The sequence below is a fragment of the Heptranchias perlo genome, chromosome 25, assembly GCF_035084215.1.
Source record: "Heptranchias perlo isolate sHepPer1 chromosome 25, sHepPer1.hap1, whole genome shotgun sequence".
Lineage (NCBI taxonomy): Eukaryota > Metazoa > Chordata > Chondrichthyes > Hexanchiformes > Hexanchidae > Heptranchias > Heptranchias perlo.
Genome location: NC_090349.1, coordinates 46304621 through 46325409, shown reverse-complemented (window position 1 = coordinate 46325409; position 20789 = coordinate 46304621). Strand labels below are relative to the sequence as shown.

At 42.5% G+C, this 20789-nt stretch overlaps 1 protein-coding gene across 4 annotated transcripts in view; it reads left to right on the top strand.

The window, feature by feature from the left end:
• The window catches only part of LOC137342290 (membrane-associated phosphatidylinositol transfer protein 2), a 354330-nt gene that overhangs the window by 89124 nt on the left and 244417 nt on the right, over positions 1–20789 (top strand). The window contains exon 3 of one of the 4 annotated variants that reach the window (XM_068006205.1): positions 16238–16317. The exons of the other annotated variants lie outside the window; for them this stretch is intronic. The gene's annotated coding sequence lies outside the window, so the exon portion shown is untranslated. The remainder of the gene's footprint in view (positions 1–16237; positions 16318–20789) is intronic. 4 annotated transcript variants of the gene reach the window in all.

Here is a 20789-nt window from a genome sequence, read left to right as displayed (position 1 = left end):
ATGCTAAAGGGATCAAGGGATGTGGGGAAAAAGTGGGAACAGGGTACTGAGTTAGATGATCAGCCATGATCATTTTGAATGGCGGAGCAGGCCCGAAGGGCCGAATGGCCTACTCTTGCTCCTATTTTCTATGTTTCTATGTTAAGTCAGGAGTGTGATGGAATACTGTCCACTTACCTGGATGAGTGCAGCTCCAACAACACTCACGAAGCTCGACACCATCCAGGACAAAGCAGCCCGCTTGATTGGCACCCCATCCACCACCCTAAACGTTCACTCCCTTCACCACCGGCGCACCGTGGCTGCAGTGTGCACCATCTGCAGGATGCACTGCAGCAACTCGCCACGGCTTCTTCGACAGCACCTCCCAAACCCGCGACCTCTACCACCTAGAAGGGCAAGGGCAGCAGGCACATGGGAACAACACCACCTGCACGTTCCCCTTCAAGTCACACAACATCCCGACTTGGAAATATATCGCTGTTCCTTCATCGTCACTGGGTCAAAATCCTGGAACTCCCTTCCTAACAGCACTGTGCGAGAACCTTCACCCCAGACTGCAGCGGTTCACCACCACCACCTGCAGGGCAATTAGGGATGGGCAATAAATGCAGGCCTTGCCAGCAACGCCCACATCCCATGAACAAATAAAAAAGCCCCACAGATTTAAGGTGATCGGCAGAAGAGCCAGCGGCGACATGAGGAATAATTATTTTACGCAGTGAGTTGTAATGGTCTGAAATGCGCTGCCTGAAAGGGCAGTGGAAACAGATTCAATAGTAACTTTCAAAAGGGAATTGGATAAATACTTGAAGGGGAAAAATTTGCAGTGCAATGGGGAAAGAGCAGGGGAATGGGACTAATTGTATAGCTCTTTCAAAGAGCTGGCACAGGCACGATGGGCCGAATCGCGATCTCCTGTGCTGTACCTACTATGATACTATGAAAACAGTCATAGACCTGCTAGTACAAGAGAGCTTGAATTGTCCCAGATGTATATATTCCTCCAGGTGTAGCCTGACAGAGTGCTGTGGAGGTCCAGCCTGACCTCTGGAGATTTGAACGTTAACCAATTTGGCAATATAATCCATTACCCTGTAATGTCTGGATAGAGAGTGATGGTCAATGCAACATAAGGGCCACCCAATGGAGAGCACAGCAATGAAGCCAGTCCCCAGAATCGTAGCGGAGAATTAGGAGCAACTACTTGTTAAACTGTAGCTCTCCAACTTTGAAGAGGAATTTCTGTTTTCAGTGGGTGTGGGGTTAAACTTCACCCCCTGCAGAGCTGTGTAAAATATTCTCACATTATTTGGAGCTTATTTACTCAGCTTAAATAGTGCTTTTAAATTTATAAGTGGCATTATGTTAAATATCAAATCCAGGGGCGGTGGTGCTTGAGGGGAGAGCTGCAATCTCCCCTCATGTTGTTTGGTGCTTCGAGTAAAAGGGAAGTGGAGAGACACAGCACTCATTGAAGCAGGAAAATATGGGTCTGTGATGCCATCAGCTCTCTCTGGAGGTCACCGGTTTTCTGTATGTTTCTGTATGCTGTTGACCTTGTGGGATGAGGAGAAGGACCATGTATCTGTACTTGGTGCCATCCCTTAAAATAAAAATGCATACATAGGAGGGGCGAAATCTCATTTGAAAGTTGCCTTGGAAAACATTGTCACCATTCACTGATTAAACAACTGTCTTTAACTATTCCATCTTGTAATGTGTTATACGTATTTCCAACTTACGTCTTTGTAATACATTAGCAATTACTTAACATTGCTTATAACTGCAAACCTAGTTTAGCATTTGATAAAGTTGTCCGTTCTAATGGAGCGGATTCAACTTTTCACAAACTGTTGATAGTTGAAATAAAAATGATGATATCTAAGTTTACGTTTGGTGGGAGAAGTTTATTCAAAACGTGAAATAATGCTGCACATTTCAGGAAATTACAGCTGGGAATCCGAGCTTGTCACTGTTTCTTTTTCCATTTGTTTATTACCCTGGCATTGTCTGACTTTTTTTATGTTACAAATTACATAAATTGCTGTCTTTTAACACTACTCTTTGAGATCGGGTCCTAATTTTCCTAAAAAAAATGGAGAGGAAAAGAGGAGAAAATAAATAATGATAGGAGTGAGTGAGTAATAAGGCTATAATTTAATTTTGATGATTGAGATGACTTAAAATGTTTACCATTGTCACGAACCCAGAGATTAAATTATGAACTTGCACGAACTCAGCAATATCTGTAATTTGTTTATAATCAGAATGAAAACTTGCTAAAAGTAGAGCTGAAATTACAGAAATTGAGACTATAAGACTCTTGTATGTGAATGCTGTCACATGATTGGCAGGGTGTAATCAGGGCATTGTGATACAGATCTAAAGCAAAGTTAGAAAGGTCTTTGGAGCCTGGTATGCACTGTGTATATAAAACAACCATGATAAATATTCCTATCGCAGGTTTGAAGAAGTATTCTGTTAGGGTGCAAATTAGATGGTGGTTTATTTAAAGAAAAAAGACTTGCGACATTTGAAATGTGTTCAAGCTGACTGTGGCAGTAACTATGTTTGTGCAGCTTGGCCTATTAGAATGTAAATAAATGTGATTCTGACACACAGCTGCAGTATTTGTAATAGCACAGGTGGGGAATGCATGGAGATCCTCATCGTTGGATCATCCTCAGCAATACCGCAGCAAACTCCACTCTTCCATTTTCACTGAAGTAGTCATTTGGAAAGAAAGAAAGACTTCAATTTATATGGCGCCATACACCACCTCAGGAGGTCCCAAAGCGCTTTACAGCCAATGAAGTACTTTTGAAGTGTAGTTACTGTTGTATTCTAGGAAATGCGGCAGCTAATTTGCACACAGCAAGGTCCCACAAACAGCAATGTGATAATGACCAGATAATCTGTTGATTGAGGGATAAACATTGGCCAGGATCAGCCATGATCTTATTGAATGGCGGAGCAGGCTCGAGGGGCCGATTGGCCTACTCCTGCTCCTATTTCTTATGTTCTTATGATAGCGGGGAAAACTCCCCTGCTCTTCTACAAAATAGTGCCATGGGATCTTTTACATTCACCTGAGGAGGCAGAGGGGGCCTCGGTTTTTATCGTCTCATTTAAAAGACGGCACCTCCGACAGTGCAGCACTCCCTCAGTACTGCACTGGCAGTGTCAGCCTAGATTATCTGCTCAAATCTCTAGAGTGGGACTTGAGTCCATGACCTTCTGACTTAGAGGCGAGAGGGCTACCCACTGAGCCACAGCTGATGCCGATACTGTTTTACTGATTTGGATCCCAAAGCTCTTTTGTTTTTATTTCATGAATGTACAATGTCTAAAAAGTGTGATAATAGGGTGAAGGCGTCATAAACAAGCTTATTGGCGCAGACTTAAGTAAGTATTGGCTTCATCTTTTACAATTACAGATTTAATCTGCAGTGAATTCAAGTAATCATACATAGCCTGACACATGTCAGGGCAATGCAATCTTTGAAGTTACTCGTAGAATGCCTTGTGCTTACTATAAAATGGAAATGTCAGTTGTCTATCATTGGAATGGAATATCCCATTAGTGTTTTGTTGATCTGACAGTGTTTTGAGCAGCAAGACTGGTGAAGGACCAGTAGAGTAAGGAGTTTAGGTTCACTGGGTGTGTTTGAGGCAAGTACTGAATTTCTACTTATTGTTTTGTACTTCAATTTACTTCATTTAGCTGTTCAATACTAGGAACTGTTGTAACTTACTTGTTCGGTTTGAGCTGGTAATAGGTTAATTGATTAAGTAGGTGGCGTGATTAGCTGTTTTGACTTTTTTTTCCTGTGGCAATTGAACAGATGTGTAATTGAGAGTGAACTCAAATTTATACTCTCAAGACACTTGGCTTGATCAGTGAGGGAGCAATGGAGTGCAAAGGGCTCTCACTGGAGCTGTAGAGCTTAGTCTCAGTGGGAGTTCAGCCTTGAGGGTGTATTTGTCCTAAAATTATATTTTAGAGGTGAAAACATTAAGTTTCTGTGTTTTATTTTATTAAATAGTTTAGTTTTGTATGGGTGGGGGAAGACAGCTGCAGCCCATGATGTGGCACCTGTCCTGGATGCTTTGTGTCCAGGATTACAATATGTACAAAAGTATCTCTGACTACTTGTGCTGGAGTTGATGTCTCTTTGTCACATTCGGGAGGGTTCCTGAATGTATCTTCTGGGAGGTGGTCACCCTGCAGGCAGAGCCAGCTAATGAGGAAGAGAAGTGGGTGACCATTTATCAGGGTTGGAGTGAGACTAGAGACTGGAAACAGTACAGAAATCTGCTGAAGCGCTGAATCGATGAACAGGTATGTAGTACTGATTAAAGTGGCAAAAACTTGGAAGAGAGCAAGAATGATCAACGCCATGGCGCTGTGCAGCAAGTGGTTGCTAAAGGTGAGAGGAGCTAACAGCAGAAAGGCAGCGGTCAAGGGAATGGGGTGGCTACAGGTGAATGTCCCAAATACTGTGTTAGATATCAGGGTAAAGGATATCATGGAGCAGGTGTGAAATTTAGAGAGGGAAGGAGGACAGCCAGAGGTTAAATTCATGCTGGCACCATTGACTGAGGAAGGAACAGATTTGTGGTCCTGCAATGGGACTTCAAGAATTAGATGGACTAAAGAACAGGACCTCAAGGTAGTTATCTCCGGTTTACTCCCAGTGCCATGTGCTAATCCGCTGAGGAATAGTCAGGTAAGGCCGGTAAATGTGTGGCTGGAAAGATGGTATAGGAGGGAAGGGTTCAAATTCCTTGGACATTGAGATCAGTTCTGTGGACCGGAGTGGCCTGTACAAGATGGACGGGGCTTCACCAGAACAAAGCTGGGACCAATATTCTCCCTGTGAGACAGAGACTAGTGCTGCGGGGAGAGTTTAAACTAACATGATAGGGGAAGAGAAAAAACACAAGATGAGTAGAAGAGGGAAGGAATGTAGGAAAGATAAAAGAAAGTTATAATAGATCAGAAAGAAGATGGGGTTAGTTTGAGTTGTATGTATGTAAATACACAAACTATATTCTGAATCAGTTTTGTGAGCTAGAGCCACAAATTGCTTTGGGGGTGTGATTGATATTGGCAATGTAAGACTGAGAACTAAATATTCCTAGTTACAAAATATTCAGGAGAGGTCAAGTAAAGAAAAAAGGAGAGCGGCAGTGTTAACCCAAGATTCCATTTACAACACTCATGATATAGAGGATGATGTAAATAATGAATCATTTGGTTTGAGATAAGAAACAAGAAGGGAAACTGTTACTCTATTGGGAGCTTGTTATAGACTGATGAACAGTGAAAAGGGGATTGAGGAAGAGACAAATTAGATTAAATGCAGTAATGACTGGGCCATAATATGAGGTGTCTTTATCCTGGCATTGTGTCTTAATGCGCGGAGCATTTGCAATAAGGTAGATGAATTAACAGCGCAGATAGATATTAACGGTTATGATATAGTTACGATTACGGAGACATGGCTGTAGGGTGACCAAGGATGGGAACTGAACATCCAGGGGCATTCAATATTTAGGAAGGACAGGCAAAAAGGGAAAGGAGGTGGGGTAGCGTTGTTAGTAAAGGAGAAAATCAATGCAATAGTGAGGAAGGATATTGGCTCGGAAAATCACGATGTGGAATCTGTATGGGTGGAGCTAAGAAACACAAGGGGCAGAAAACGTTGTTGGGGGTTTTCTATAGGCCTCCCCTCTGAACTTTCTATATTCAGCCTGGTTCTCACTTGTATTATCAACCTGACATCTGTCATAGGCCCCTTTTTTTCTGCTTCATATGAGGAAACCTTTTTTTTAAACTGCCTGAAAGGGAGGTGGAAGCAGATTCAATAACAACTTTCAAACGGGAATTGGATAAATACTTGAAGGGAAAAAAGGGCTACTAGGAAAGAGAAGGGGAGTGGGACTAATTGGATAGCTGTACCAAAGAACAGGCACAATGGGCCGAATGGTCTCCTTCTGTGCTGTAACATCCTATGATGAGGCCAGATGTGTGACTATAATCAGCATCATGGATCTGGCTGGATAGATCTTGTGTCGTTCTCCTTCCCCTACACATGCCTCAAACCATTCCTGTTTGAGGGCGAGTAGCCAACCCCAGCCAATGTTACTTTGGAGGTACTGACTGTAATATTTTACTTTTATTCCCTTTTCCTGGTAGGGTTACCAACTCTGGTTGTATTCCTGGAGGTTTCATCACATGACCTTCTGCCTCCAACCCTCCCACCCAATGGAAGCCTTTTTGCCCATTTCCAATATTTTTGTAACTAATAAATTAAAATGTTCAAAGAAAATGAAAAATGCACACTTTTTTATTGGCCCGATGATTTTTCTTCTGGGTTGCCCTCAGCGGTATCCAGGAGATCAATCTTTAATTCCTGGAGACTCCAGGACAATCCTGGAGAGTTGGCAACCCTATTTCCTAGAGAAGCACCCTCCCTCAATTTGGGCCTTTCCCAATACTGCATAACTGAGAGTGTATACCTGCCATGTGTGGATCTGACTGGATTCTACTGACACTCAACAGTATGGTTCCTTCCTTGAAGCTGTGTAAAGTAAAAGAAACACATGCACAAAGTGGGTACGGTAGTTTAGTGGTTGTGGTACTGGATTAACAATCCTATGTTCCTATGTTCCAGTGGTTGAGAGTTCAAATCTCACCATGGCAAGTTAAGAAATTCAATGCATTAAAATCTGGTGGTTTGTGGGTTGCCCAGAAAAAAGTGACCATGAGAGCTGCCGGATTGTCGTAAAAATCCACTGGTTTTCGAAGGTCTTTCAGGGAAGGGAGCTTACCACCAACCCATGTAGACCATACATGTGACTCCAGTCCCACATGGTTGACTCTTAATGCCTTCAGGGTAACTCGGGATGGGCAGTAAATGTGGCCTTACCAGCATCACCCACATCCCGAGAACTAATATTTTTCTTAAAAGTGGCTTACACGTGAACTTTCTTTTAAAAAAAAAGCTTTCATCCCACAACCGCACAGAGTTAACAGGAAAAAAAGCGAGGCATACATTTCTTTAGCGCCTTTCACCACTTCTGAGCGTCCCAAAGAGCTTTACAACCAATGAAGTACTTTTGAAGTGTCGTCACTGTTGCAATGTAGGAAACGAGGCAGCCAATTTGCACACAGCAAGGTCCCACAAATAGCAATGTGATAACGACCAGATAATCTGTTTTAGTGATGGTGCTAGTAAGACTACTGTATGGCTGGTAGTGGGATTAGTAGGGTTGCTTGAAGCAGTCAGGCAGGTGGCAGTGATTGTCTTTTTTTGAGGAAGGCAAAACCCAGAATGTACGAAGCTGATTTCAGGCATGGTTCTGTGCTATAAATGGGTGTAAGAAACCAGAGAATAGAGAGGGGAAAAACCTCCTTTATAACACATCCCACCCAAATCGAAGTTCTCACTAGCTGCTTAGGAGAAATCTCAGTGGGTATTCAGGAGAACTCGTCCTGCTGCTGTCACAGCCAATTTGCTGTGGTGTAAAGTGAGCAATACGGGGAGAAATTAGCAGAAAAAATTAAGCAATTAAAAAGAGCAATATTTTACTTTGTTAATAATTTAGTAGGACCTCAAAGGTAGTAATCTCAGGATTGCTACCAGTGCCACGGGCTAGTCAGAGTAGGAATGACAGGATAGCTAGGATGAATACGTGGCTTGAGAGATGGTGCAAGAGGGAGGGATTCAAATTCCTGGGCCATTGGAACCGGTTCTGGGGGAGGTGGGACCAGTACAAATTGGACGGTCTGCATCTGGGCAGGACTGGAACCAATGTCCTTGGGGGAGTGTTTGCTAGTGCTGTTGGGGAGGGTTTAAACTAATGTGGCAAGGGGATGGGAACCGATGCAGGAAGTCAGTGGGAAATAAAGTGGTGACAGAAACAAAAGGCAGTAAGGGAGAGTGTACAGAACATGACCGGACAGATGGTCTGAGAAAGCAGGGCAAAGACCAAGGGAAGTCTAGATTAAACTGCATTTATTTCAATGCAAGAAGTCTGATGGGCAAGGCAGATGAACTCAGGGCATGGATGGGTACATGGGACTGGGATGTTATAGCTATTACTGAAACATGGCTAAGGGAGGGGCAGGACTGGCAGCTCAATGTTCCAGGGTACAGATGCTATAGGAAAGATAGAGCAGGAGGTAAGAGAGGAGGGGGAGTTGCGTTCTTGATTAGGGAGAACATTACGGCAGTAGTGAGAGGGGATATATCCGAGGGTTCGCCCACTGAGTCTATATGGGTAGAACTGAAAAATAAGAAGGGAGAGATCACTTTGATAGGATTGTACTACAGACCCCCAAATAGTCAACGGGAAATTGAGGAGCAAATATGTAAGGAGATTACAGACAGCTGCAAGAAAAATAGGGTGGTAATAGTAGGGGACTTTAACTTTCCCAACATTGACTGGGACAGCCATAGCATTAGGGGCTTGGATGGAGAGAAATTTGTTGAGTGTATTCAGGAGGAATTTCTCATTCAGTATGTGGATGGCCCGACTAGAGAGGGGGCAAAACTTGACCTCCTTTTGGGAAATAAGGAAGGGCAGGTGACAGAAGTGTTAGTGAGGGATCACTTTGGGACCAGTGATCATAATTCCATTAGTTTTAAGATAGCTATGGAGAAGGATAGGTCTGGCCCAAAAGTTAAAATTCTAAATTGGGGAAAGGCCAATTTTGATGGTATTAGACAGGAACTTTCAGAAGTTGATTGGGAGAGTCTGTTGGCAGGCAAAGGGACGTCTGGTAAGTGGGAGGCTTTCAAAAGTGTGTTAACCAGGGTTCAGGGTAAGCACATTCCTTATAAAGTGAAGGGCAAGGCTGGTAGAAGTAGGGAACCTTGGATGACTCGGGAGATTGAGGCCCTAGTCAAAAAGAAGAAGGAGGCATATGACATGCATAGGCAGCTGGGATCAAGTGGATCCCTTGAAGAGTATAGAGATTGCCGGAGTAGAGTTAAGAGAGAAATCAGGAGGGCAAAAAGGGGACATGAGATTGCTTTGGCAGATAAGGCAAAGGAGAATCCAAAGAGCTTCTACAAATACATAAAGGGCAAAAGAGTAACTAGGGAGAGAGTAGGGCCTCTTAAGGATCAACAAGGTCATCCATGTGCGGAGCCACAAGAGATGGGTGAGATCCTGAATGAATATTTCACATCGGTATTTACGGTTGAGAAAGGCATGGATGTTAGGGAACTTGGGGAAATAAATAGTGATGTCTTGAGGAGTGTACATATTACAGAGAGGGAGGTGCTGGAAGTCTTAACGCGCATCAAGGTAGATAAATCTCCGGGACCTGATGAAATGTATCCCAGGACGTTATGGGAGGTTAGGGAGGAAATTGCGGGTCCCCTTGCAGAGATATTTGAATCATCCACCGCTACAGGTGAGGTGCCTGAAGATTGGAGGGAAGCAAATGTTGTGCCTTTGTTTAAGAAGGGCGGCAGGGAAAAGCCTGGGAACTACAGACCGGTGAGCCTGACATCTGTAGTGGGTAAGTTGTTAGAGGGTATTCTGAGAGACAGGATCTACAGGCATTTGGAGAGGCAGGGACTAATTAGGAACAGTCAGCATAGTTTTGTGAGAGGAAAATCATGTCTCACGAATTTGATTGAGTTTTTTGAAGGGGTAACCAAGAAGATAGATGAGGGCTGTGCAGTAGACGTGGTCTACATGGACTTCAGCAAAGCCTTTGACAAGGTACCGCATGGTAGGTTGTTACATAAGGTTAAATCTCATGGGATCCAAGGTGAGGTAGCCAATTGGATACAAAATTGGCTTGACGACAGAAGACAGAGGGTGGTTGTGGAGGGTTGTTTTTCAATCTGGATGCCTGTGTCCAGCGGTGTGCCTCAGGGATCGGTGCTGGGTCCGCTGTTATTTGTTATTTATATTAATGATTTGGATGAGAATTTAGGAGGCATGGTTAGTAAGTTTGCAGATGACAGCAAGATTGGTGGCATTGTGGACAGTGAAGAAGGTTATCTAGGATTGCAACGGGATCTTGATAAATTGGGCCAGTGGGCCGATGAATGGCAGATGGAGTTTAATTTAGATAAATGTGAGGTGATGCATTTTGGTAGATCGAATCGGGCCAGGACCTACTCCGTTAATGGTAGGGCGTTGGGGAGAGTTATAGAACAAAGAGATCTGGGAGTACAGGTTCATAGCTCCTTGAAAGTGGAGTCACAGGTGGATAGGGTAGTGAAGAAGGCATTCGGCATGCTTGGTTTCATTGGTCAGAACATTGAATGCAGGAGTTGGGATGTCTTGTTGAAGTTGTACAGGGCATTGGTGAGGCCACACTTGGAGTACTGTGTACAGTTCTGGTCACCCTATTATAGAAAGGATATTATTAAACTAGAAAGAGTGCAGAAAAGATTTACTAGGATGCTACCGGGACTTGATGGTTTGACTTATAGGGAGAGGTTAGACAGACTCGGACTTTTTTCCCTGGAGAGTAGGAGGTTAAGGGGTGATCTTATAGAAGTGTATAAAATAATGAGGGGCATAGATAAGGTAGATAGTCAAAATCTTTTCCCAAAGGTAGGGGAGTCTATAACGAGGGGGCATAGATTTAAGGTGAGAGGGGAGAGATACAAAAGGGTCCAGAGGGGCAATTTTTTCACTCAAAGGGTGGTGAGTGTCTGGAACGAGCTGCCAGAGGCAGTAGTAGAGGCGGGTACAATTTTGTCTTTTAAAAAGCATTTGGACAGTTACATGGGTAAGATGGGTATAGAGGGATATGGGCCAAGTGCAGGCAATTGGGACTAGCTTCGTGGTATAAACTGGGCGACATGGACATGTTGGGCCGAAGGGCCTGTTTCCATGTTGTAACTTCTATGATTCTATGATTCTATGAATTCTAACTTACCGAAAACTTCTTAGTTGTGGGAATAAAGAGGCTAGAATCCAGTTGACAAAATCAATTCATGACTTTGCTCCTTGTGGGATATGCAAGAGCTTTGCTCATCGAATATTTATGACATTTTCTCAGTGTACACTTTTATACAATGTAGTAAGACCTACAGATTTGCATGGTTAAGCAGTTCTATTCCATGTACTGGCTCCAAAACTCATAAATGTTTCATAACTCTTACCCAGAGTTCAACCTTTAAGGTTGCAAAAAGATATATTCTGACCCGAATCTTAACACAAACCAATTAACTAAGTGCCTTTCCTCCCCTCCCCTGCCCTGTATCTAATAAAACAAATATTGGTGCAATGACACAGATTTGATCCTGCACTTTGGCCTGCACTCTTTGTTCCCCATGTAGCACAGAATTCAGCAGACACCAACTCATAGAAAGAAAATTGGTGGGTTGTGGGGGGGCGGGGGGGGGGGGGCGGGCGAGTTGCCACCAGGGCTGCCTTGCATGCTTCCTTGTGGCCAGATCAGTGATGGCATTGGATTTAGACTGAAAGAAGGTTGGCTGTCCACTCTCTCAGCCACAGGAGCTGCATGGTTAGAGGAAACCAGCAAGAGAACAGTGCTGGATGTGCCTGAAAACAAAATCACAAAATATGTGGATTCATATTTCTCTAGAAAAGTCAGGAGTGTGATGGAACTCTCTACTTGCGTGGATGAGTGCAGCTCCAACAACACTCAAGAAGCTCGACACAATCCAGGACAAAGCAGCCCGCTTGTTGGCACCCCATCCACCACCCTAATCATTCACTCCCTTCACCACCGGTGCACCGTGGCTGCAGTGTGTACCATCTACAGGATGCACTGCAGCAACTCGCCAAGGCTTCTTCGACAGCACCTCCCAAACCCGCGACTTCTACCACCTAGAAGGACAAGGGCAGCAGGCACATGGGAACACCACCACCTGCACGTTCCCCTCCAAGTCACACATCCTGACTTGGAAATATATCACCGTTCCTTCGTCGTCATTGGGTCAAAATCCAGGCACTCCCTACCTAACAGCAGAGTGGGAGAACCTCCATCACACGGACTGCAGCGGTTCAAGAAGGCGGCTCACCACCACCTTCTCAAGGGCAATTAGGGATGGGTAATAAATGCTGGCCTTGCCAGCGACGCCCACATCCCATGAATGAATGAAACAAAAGAGACGGCTGAGGGGTGACCTGATAGAAGTCTTTAAAATTGTGAAGGGGTTTGATAGGGTAGATTTAGAGATGATGTTTCCACTTGTGGGGGAGTCCAAAACTCGGGGCCATAAATATAAGATAGTCACTAATAAATCCAATGGAATTCAGGAAAAACTTCTTTACCCAGAGAGTGGTGAGCGTGCAGAACTTGCTATCACATGAAGTAGTTGAGGCGAATAGCACAGATTGATTTAAGGGGAATCTGGATAAGTACATGAGAGGGAAAAAGGAATAGAGGGTTATGCTGATGGAGTTAGATGAGGTGGGGCGGGAGGAGGCTCGTGTGGAGCATAAACACCGGCATTGACCAGTTGGGTTGAATGGCCTGTTTCTGTGCTGATTGATCACCATTGGTGAGCTCACTCATTTCAAATAATGGCTTGCAGTTTGGATAATTTAATGTTTATTAGTTTTACCTTCCTGTGTATTTTGTAGAGTTGAGAACAACGTTCAATCATGTCTGCTTCAAGATACACCATGCTTCACACTCTTTCCTCCCCCCCCCCTCCACACATTGAAATCCCAGCCTCCTATTCTAATTCTTTTCAGAGTGTCAAAACTGTGGAATATTCCATACCTCCCCCTCTCTTCCCTTTCTCAAATTCCAGGCCATTTAATGCTGGAGGGTACTATAGTGTAGTGGTTATGTTACTGAATAGTAATCCAGAGGCCTGACATGGCAGATTGAGGAAGAGACAAATTAGATTAAATGCAGTAATGACTGGGCCATAATACTTGGTGTCTTTATCCTGGCATTGTGTCTTAATGCGCGGAGCATTCGCAATAAGCTAGATGAATTAACAGCGCAGATAGATATTAACGGTTATGATATAGTTGCGATTACGGAGACATGGCTGCAGGGTGACCAAGGATGGGAACTGAACATCCAGGGGTATTCAATATTTAGGAAGGACAGGCAAAAAGGGAAAGGAGGTGGGATAGCATTGTTAGTAAAGGAGGAAATCAATGCAATAATGAGGAAGGATATTGGCTCGGAAAATCACAATGTGGAATCTGTATGGGTGGAGCTAAGAAACACCAAGGGGCAGAAAACACTGGTGGGGGTTGTCTATAGGCCCCCAAACAGTAGAGGAGATGTAGGGGAAGGCATTAATCAGGAAATAAGAGACGCATGCATGAAGGGTACAAGTATAATAATGGGTGACTTTAATCTACATATAGATTGGTCAAACCAAATTAGCAATAATACTGTGGGGGAGGAATTCCTGGAGTGTGTACATGATGGTTTTCTAGACCAATATGTTGAGGAACCAACTCGAGAACAGGCGATCCTAGACTGGGTATTGTGCAATGAGAAAGGATTAATTAACAATCTTGTTGTGCGGGGTCCCTTAGGGAAGAGCAACCATAACATGATAGAATTCCTCATTAAGATGGAGAGTGAAGTAGTTGAATCCGAAACTAGGGTCCTGAATCTAAATAAAGGAAATTACGAAAGTATGAGGTGCGAGTTGGCTTTGATAGATTGGGGAACTTCACTAAAAGGGATGATGGTGGATAGGCAATGGCTAATATTTAAAGAACATGTGCAGGAATTACAACAATTATTCATTCTTGTCTGGCACAAAAATAAAACAGGGAAGGTGACTCAACCGTGGCTTACAAAAGGAATTAGGGATAGTATTAGATCCAAAGAGGAGACATATAAAATTGCCAGAAAAAGCGGCAAGCCTGAGGATCGGGAGCAGTTTAGAATTCAGCAAAGAGGACAAAGAGATTGATTAAGAGGGAAAAAATAGAGTATCAGAGTAAACTAGAAGGGAACATAAAAACTGACTGTAAAAGCTTTTACAAATATGTCAAGAGAAAAAGATTCGTGAAGATAAATGTAGGTCCCTTACAGTCAGAAATGGGGGAAATTATAACGGGGAACAAAGAAATGGCAGAACAATTAAACACATACTTTAGTTCTGTCTTCACAAAGGAGCACACAAATAACCTCGCAGAAATGTTAGGGAACCAAGGGTCGAGTGAGGGAGGAACTGAAGGAAATCAGTATTAGTCAAAAAATAGTGCTAGGGAAATTAATGAGGCTAAAGGCTGATAAATCCCCAGGGCCTGACAATCTACATCCCAGAGTACTAAATTGTAAACAATTTTACAACGCCAAGTTATAGTCCAGCAATTTTATTTTAAATTCACAAGCTTTCAGAGGCTTCCTCCTTCCTCAGGTGAACGTTCACCTGAGGAAGGAGGAAGCCTCCGAAAGCTTGTGAATTTAAAATAAAATTGCTGGACTATAACTTGGTGTTGTAAAATTGTTTACAATTGTCAACCCCAGTCCATCACCGGCATCTCCACATCAGAGTACTAAAGGAAGTGGCCCTGGAAATAGTGGATGCATTGGTGATCATCTTCCAAAATTCTAGACTCTGGAACAGTTCCTACAGATTGGAGGGTGGCAAATGTAACCCCACTATTTACAAAAGGAGGGAGAGAAAAAACAGGGAATTACAGACCAGTTAGCCTAACATCAGTAGTGGGGAAAATGCTAGAGTCGATTATAAAAGATGTGATAACAGAACACTTGGAGGGCATTAACGGGATTGGACAAAGTCAGCATGGGTTTATGAAAGGGAAATCATGCTTAACAAATCTACTGGATTTTTTTGAGGATGTAACTAGTCGAGTCGATAGGGAAGAACCAGTGGATGTGGTGTACTTGGATTTTCAGAAGGCTTTTGATAAGGTCCCACACAAGAGGTTAGTGTGCAAAATTAAAGCACATGGGATTGGGGGGAATATATTGGCATGGATTGAGAATTGGTTGACAGACAGGAAACAGAGAGTAGGAATAAATGGGTCTTTTTCGGGGTGGCAGGCAGTGACTAGTGGGGTACCGCAGGGATCGGTGCTTGGGCCCCAGCTATTCACAATATATATCAATGATTTGGATGAGGGAACTAAATGTAACATTTCCAAGTTTGCAGATGACACAAAGCTGAGGTGGAATGTGAGCTGTGAGGAGGATGCAAAGAGGCTCCAATGTGATTTAGACAAGTTGGGTGAGTGGGCAAGAACATGGCAGATGCAGTATAACGTGGATAAATGTGAGGTTATCCACTTTGGTTGTAAAAACAGAAAGGCAGATTATTATCTGACTGGTGATAGATTGGGAAAAGGGGAGGTGCAACGATACCTGAGTGTCCTTGTACACCAGTCACTGAAAGCGAGCATTCAGGTGCAGCAAGCAGTTAGGAAGGCGAATGGTATGTTGGCCTTCATTGCAAGAGGATTTTAGTACAGGAGCAGGGATGTCTTACTGCAGTTATACAGGGCCTTGGTGAGACCACATCTGGAGTATTGTGTGCAGTTTTGGTCTCCTTATCTGAGGAAGGATGTCCTTGCCATGGAGGGAGTGCAACAAAGGTTTACCAGACTGATTCCTGGGATGGCAGGACTGACGTATGAGGAGAGATTGAATCGACTAGGCCTATATTCACTAGAGTTTAGACCAATGGGAGGTGATCTCATCAAAACATAAAAAATTCTAACAGGACTAGACAGACTAGATGCAGGGAGGATGTTCCCGATGGCTGGGGAGTCCAGAACCAGGGGTCACAGTCTCAGGATACGGGGTATGCCATTTCGAACCGAGATGAGGAGAAATTTCTTCACTCAGAGGGTGGTGAACCTGTGGAATTCTCTACCGCAGAAGGCAATGGAGGTCAAGTCATTAGACGTATTCAAGAAGGAGATAGATATATTTCTTAATGATTAAGGGATATGGGGAAAAAGCGGGAACAGGGTACTGAGTTAGACGATCAGCCATGATCATTTTGAATGGCGGAGCAGGCCCGAATGACCTACTCTTGCTCCTATTTTTCTGCGTTTCTATGACTGGAGGGGAGGGTTTTGACAATGTGACCATGATTGTTTTTGAGATCAGTGTGTTTTCGTCTTAACGAGGAAGGGGGCAGTTCTGGATTTAGTTGTGGGAAATGAAGTTAGGCAAGTACGTAATGCAAGGGAGCAGCTAGGGAATGGTGTCCATATCGTAATTGGGTTTGATGTGAAAACTGAAAGTTACCCTGCAGCATTATGTTTTATTCAGAAGCTGAGCTACGTCGGCTGTGGCACATGGCTGAACATGTTCTGCGGTACATGGCTGAGATACATGGCTGAACATGTGCTGTGAGTATGGAAGCTCTGGGATCCAAAATGAACACCAATGCAGTTTGTTCCATTTCAATGATAAAGAGAGCCGTTGATCACAACCAGTGACAGTGGATTGATGGACAATACAAATATACTGGGAAACAATTTGGACTGCAAAATGTGAATTGGTTTGTACTAGTCAATCAGTCAAAACATAGCTTTCTGTGGAAATAAGTCTTTGCTTCAGCAATTGAAAAATTATCTGCGTCATTGCAGAAGAGCCACCCACAGTCTGTGAGCAAAATCGATCCAAGCACTGGATGTATAGCATGTTCCAAGAATAGTACATAAGTGTTCTAAATGATCACAGTGGCTGTGCCCCGACACTCATTGTGTGTTTTATCACTGATTTTGAAATTCAGTGAATACAGACCTAATCTTAAAGACTTTACAGTCTGTGAAATGAAAGTGGATTCTATTGATTCAACCAGTAATGGTCAGCTATGATTTCTCGCTGACAGAAGTGGAACGATAGCACGAAAATTGCTCTAAAAAACTGACCTATTAGCCATTTTTAACTATAGGGAATAGATGAATCTGAGTGTTTTGGAATCAGGGTTTGGTGAAAAGTTAATTTTAAAATGGTAAAATAAATAACAGATTTTTGCCAGGAGCTCTAGTTTACTGTGACTGAATAAGTCAAGTTTTGTTTTATCTCATGGATTCTAGGATTTTATCAGTGTTTTGTGAATTGCATTCTGTGATTCTGTCCATTTTTCTCAATGAAAACCATAAATCCATGGCTTAGCTTATCACCACAGTATTTGCCTTGATATCTGAATACATTGTGCAGCCCAAATACCATTTGCTGGCCAATAGCTGATTTGTTTCCAGGCCTCTGCCAATGCTATTCATAGCCGATGTGCAGGAGCAACATTGAGAAAACAAACATTGGGGATTCCTCAAACCGAGTGGAGCTCAAAACTTTGGAACATTGTTTGCCTTTGAGTCCAGTCCTTGCAGGTGTTGTCTTGTCTTGTGATGGGTGGATCAGGGTCCTTGACAAGTAGGGTTGCCACCCTCCAGGATTGGCCTGAAGTCTCCAGGAATTAAAGATTGACCTCCAGGACACTGCTGCGAGCAAACCCGGGAGATAAATCATAGGGGCATTTAAAAAAAAAGTGTTTTCTTCATTTTCTTTGAACACTCTTGTTTTTTTGTTATAAAAATATTGGAGATGGGTTAAAAAGGCTGTTTGGCTGGGTGAGGCAGTTGGAAATGGATCATATAATGAAGCCTCCAGGAATACGTCCAACCAGAATTGGCAACCCTATTGACAAGCAGAGCTTAGTGTTTGTTTTAATGTTGCCATCTTTACATATTTCACTGAAGGATTGAAGTACTATGATTCTGACATCTGTTCACTTGTCATTTCTGTCACAAGATCTGTGAATTGGCTTATCAGTTCCAGATCCTCATTGTGCGGGTCAAACATTTACTTTAGTGATCCTAAAGTTATACGCTTTAGCTACTGATTCACTGAACAGTGGAAGTTGTTTTTCCTTATTTACCTCATCAAAACCTTCATAAGTTTACACACCGATCAGATCGCTGCTTAACCTTCTCTGCTTTATTGGAAAGAGCCCCACTTTCTCTAGTGTCATAACAAAAACTCTCCTGGTATCATCTTCGTAAATCTCTTCTGCACCCTCTCCATGGCCGTGACATTCTTCCTAAAGAAAAGTGCAGTTAATACCCAAGTCCAGATCATTTATATACATTGAGAATAACAACGGTCCTGACACTGATGCTAATCCCTGGGAGACACCACTGTTTACATCCCTACAGTCTGCAAAACAGACATTAACTACAACCCTCTGCTTTCTGGTCTTTAAGCAGCTTCCTATCCATCCACACTCTGTTTAATACCATATTCCTTAATTTTATCAACAAGCCTCCTATGTGGCACCTTTTCAAACATTTTTTTGAAAACCCATATACGCAATATCCACTGCATTTCCGTTACCATCATACTTTATTGTTTCTTCAAAGAACACTATTAAATTAGTCAGCTGCAAAATGCTTTTGCACTGGCTGTCTTTAATTAAACCATGACTTTTCTGGGTGGGTTTTGAGTTTGCCGTAGATAATATCTCGGGTACAGCAACGTGTCAGAGGTGCCATCTTGCAGGTGAGAAGTTAAAATGAGGCCTATTCAGGCGGATGTAAAAGATCCCACAGTAGTATTCGAAGAGCAGGGGAGTTTTCCTAGTGTCCTGGCCAACATTTATCCCTCAACCAACATCACCAAAACAGAAAACTGGTCACTCATCTCATTTGCTGATTGTGGGACCTTGATGTGCACAAATTGGCTGCTGCATTTGCCTACGTAACAACAGTGACTGTACTTCAAAAGGTAACTCAATGGTTGTGGAGCACTTTGGTATGTCCAAAGGATGTGAAAGGTGCTATATAAATCCAAGTCCTTTCTTCAAAAGAATCTTGAGCATCAGAGATTAACTAGTCAAGCAGTGAATCGCCAATATAGTTTTCACAATATAAAATGCACAAACTTTGACATTTACCTGCAAGAATCATTTTCTAAATATTTCTAATTCTAAGTACATTCAGAAATTTCCACTAAGTAGAGCACTTCTTGATTTGCTGTATTCCAGGTATTCATTAGAGGGACTGCCATCATTTCATGAGGGGTTGTGATTACAATAACTGTGGCCATTATTTCACAAATAAACTATGCAATGTCCTCACAATGCAATATGCACATTTTTATATTCTGTTAAATAACAAAGAGAAAATTTGGATAACTTTCGTAGCAATGACCCCTCCTCTAAATTTATTTGTCCCAAGTGATACACTTTTCATCACCACCACTGTGAGCAGTCCAGCTTCCTGATTTAGCTCAACTCTAACTGTCACCAAGGCCAATTCTAACTACATTTCCAATAAAGGCAAAAACTATGAATGGACAAAATAGGTAATTTCACCCAAGTACAGTTTTCAAATTCCTATTTTAAATTGAAGTATTTGTTTTACACATCTGTTTTCTCACAACATACATCCTGCCAAGGGTTTCATACATTGATAAAAATTGATAAATAAAATGATTTAACTGCAAGAGGATTTAATTCCCATCAAACGCTCCCAAAAACATGAAAGATACTTTGGTCTGACTAGTTTAATCAGTGGGCAACAAAAGCAGCAAGATTATCGATTAAGAACATTTTCATTTCTATGCAGAAATGTAAGGGTTAAGGAAAGGGTTGAATCTGCACAAACACCAGTAGTGATTACTAGTTCTGATCATTAGCAACAACGCTTAAAACTTACAAAGCAGCACTCTCAATCAACTCCACAATTAATTTTCATAATAGTGTTAGGAAAATGGACTTGGGAAAGGGAATAATGCAAATCGGGGGTATTAACTGCATCAGTTCTTAGTTTCACACTTTCTTCTTGTTTTTTTTTAGATCCCCTGGACTTGTTTCGATCGCCTGAGGTTGGGGAGGGGGGGGTTAGAGAAGAATTTTCCAGATTTTTTTCCTCTTGTGGTTTTTTTTGCTTTGTTTAAAAAAAGTATAATTTTTTCTGCATAAACCTATTGCATATGAAAAATTCTTTGTATTTAGGGTTTTTACAGATCTAATGTTAGCATGCTTTCTCACTTCCAATGCCAATACAGCTTCAGTACATAATTTGTGTCTCCTTCTTTCCACTACCCAGCTCTGACCAAATTCCATTTTTAGGGAGCAATTACCTATGAGTACAATGGAGTTTAATACAGTGAGTGCGTCAGTGTTTTCAAATTACTGTGTGGTCAAGTGGTAGCAAAAAATCCTTAATTTGGTGATGGGCTGTCCAATTTGTACTTGCTGTTTGAGGCATTGATAGTTTTGCAATTTGTGCACAAAAGTGTTGGATATTAAACCAAAAAAATGAAAAAGCAGTTCGTATTTCTCACTGGCAAACGGAACAATCAATCTCTGCCTGTATTTCTCTGTCTGTGCGTGTCTCTTTCTCGTCCACCATCCTTATGAATCATGTGCATTAAAATAATTGTGTGAAATCAATAAACTAATGAAATTGCAAATGTTTCCAGCACTGCCCAACATTATTAAACTACTACAACTACATGTCCTTGCTGGAAGACCTATTGGTTTTGTACGAGAGTAACAGCACCTTCCACTTGCCATACATGCTCCATATAGAAAATAATTGACTCTAGCTGGTATGAATATTTGCCGCCTCAAAATTATTAAATGCGATTTCATTCAGGTTTCTGGATATCAAGCCTCGTAGACTGGTAGTTAGAGCACTAGTATCCAACCGGATGGTTGTACATTAACGTCTTAAGGTTGCTGTCACTTGAATCTGGATGCCTTTCCACAATCAAGTGAGTGTTACCAGTTTGCTTCTCACGTCCTTGATAAATTTAATCTTATGGATCAAGGCCAGAGTCAAAATCATAGACTGGTTACAGCAGGGAAGGA